The sequence below is a fragment of the Lygodium microphyllum genome, chromosome 7, assembly GCF_053477565.2.
Source record: "Lygodium microphyllum isolate KBCC chromosome 7, Lygodium_microphyllum_v1.1.10, whole genome shotgun sequence".
In the NCBI taxonomy this organism is placed as follows: domain Eukaryota; kingdom Viridiplantae; phylum Streptophyta; class Polypodiopsida; order Schizaeales; family Lygodiaceae; genus Lygodium; species Lygodium microphyllum.
Genome location: NC_141141.1, coordinates 81,834,010 through 81,836,265, shown reverse-complemented (window position 1 = coordinate 81,836,265; position 2,256 = coordinate 81,834,010). Strand labels below are relative to the sequence as shown.

Here is a 2,256-nt window from a genome sequence, read left to right as displayed (position 1 = left end):
CCTGGATGCTGTTCCAGCATCCAGCCACCCAAAGGCACTCTCTGGATTTTTTTTTGGTGCATTGCACCATAAAAAAAGAGCGATTTAGATTTCAAGACACGAATCAAGACTCACTCTCTATGAATACACGATTCAATATTACTATCTAAAACTTAATACACGACTCAAGACTCACGATTCAATACATTCTCAATACATGATACATTTGTGTACAAGGGAGTCCATATGTCAAAATAGCCCATGGCTTTAATTAGGAACAAATATATACAAAGTCAAATAGGGAGCTAGGTGCAAAAAAGCCCATGGCTTCAGTTACAAAAAATTTTTGTACAACCACATCCTACAGTATTCTGAAAGCTAATCAGAGGATGATGAGGACCCTGTGCTCTCTCCATGATCAGAGGAGCTCGCATCGGTATATTCCGATGAGTGGTGCTCGCCTCCACCAGGAGCAGTGGCACGAACATCAGCAGTGGCGGCTGGATCATCAGGGGCAGGAGCATCAGCAACTTGTGCCTGTTCAAAAAATATACCGTATGTAAGTATACATATATATGCAATTAAATAAACCGAAATCATTCATTTAGAGTTTTCAAGTACCTGTCGACCGTATGGTCTCATGGCCGCGTCAAACTGCGCATCCGTAATACGTCCCTCGTTTCTGAAGATGGCCCACGTGTCACGTCTGCTATTGCGGCGAGCATACCCAGTCTCGTGGGCTGTGGGCCTCCTCCCCATAACCCGTCGCTGTAACATAATCAAGATAGTTTGTAAGATCAAAACAATCATAGAATCAATGAATTTGGCAAACAATCAAATAAAGAGGCAAGTTACTTACAACTCTGCCTCCCACGACTCGACGCCGCCAGATTCGAAATGCGACGATCCAATGGTCTCCATCTGGATCCGTCGTGCCTCCACATGTTGCCTGCTCTTCACGCCTCCCTCTGCGAGCTTCTTTGCCTCCTTCCACTCGCGTTTGTGGGCAGTGGCAGGTTTCTCACAAGGATAGCCACCCGCAGCTACATTCACCCCATCATCGTATGCGAGTTTCTTAAGGTGAGATCTTTTATTACTTAAGATCTCCCTTATTTGCGTCCTTCCCCATACATCCGAGAATGTCGCTCGTGGGGGATTGGGGTACCGACTATGTACACTATCTAGGACCTCCCTACATAACCGGCTATCCTGATCTTTAAATTTTACAAAACAGTTTTTATACATGTTTGAAACTACCCCCCGCATATACTCCATCACCTCTTTCCCTCTCGCATCCATGACTACCCCGCCCCTATCCGTAACATCGTAGAAAATCTCTCCCTCCACCTCTCTCACCTCCTCCGACTCCTCACTGTCTCCTCGTACATGCCTCCCTCCATGCCCTCTCTCACCGCGTGCCCTACTACCCCCCCCACCAAAGCACCCACCGCATCCTCCACTCCCGCTCTCTTTACTGCGGCGCCGGCTCTCATCTGTACTACGGGAGTAGCCATGACTAGGGGTGGCTGCACGTGACTGTGTACGTGACTGTGGCTGTGAGGGAGCACGTGATGGTGGCCGTGAGCCCTCACGTGATGGTACAGAGGAGGGTGTGCGTGAGTGTGTCCGTGCAGGGGTGTGTCTCCTCGGTGAGCGTGTATGCGCAGGGGTACGTCTCGTCGGACTCACAGGCGTAGACGGCAGTGGAGAGGCTTGTGTACTTGGGGGCGCGGTGTGACCTGGGAGTCTAGGAGGAGGATGGGCATACATATACTCTGTCAGCTCCACTGGATTAGGATGGCGCCCAAAATGGTTTATCATCTCCATCATCCAAGTGGCGTATGCCCACGGATCGGAGGAAGAGCCTGGATCCATGAAGAATCTGCAAAGCGTCGAAATTCCGCCTCAATGAACCAAGCAAAACATGCATATAAAAAATAAACATATCTCCTACAATATATCTCCTCAATATATCTCCTACAATATATAACCTACAACATATATCTACCATTCTAGAAAATAAACATATCTCTTACAATACCAAACATCGAATTAGTAGAAGATCATAAGCCAAAAGAAGAAGTTCATTTCGAATTAGTGACGAAATTCATGAAAAACAAAAACTCTTTCCTCTATCTTGACGGACATTGTCTATCAAGGGAGAAATGACTAAACACATACACAAGGGTTCCTTCTTCTCTCTTTCCTCTATCTTGACGGATGTCGTTTGTCAAGAAATAAATAGTTAAGCACATATACAATGTGTGTGAATTCCTT

At 46.6% G+C, this 2,256-nt stretch overlaps 1 pseudogene; it reads right to left on the bottom strand.

The window, feature by feature from the left end:
* Nucleotides 1-357: 357 nt before the first annotated feature.
* LOC148033626 (uncharacterized) lies at nt 358-1,278 on the bottom strand (annotated as a pseudogene).
* Nucleotides 1,279-2,256: the final 978 nt, after the last annotated feature.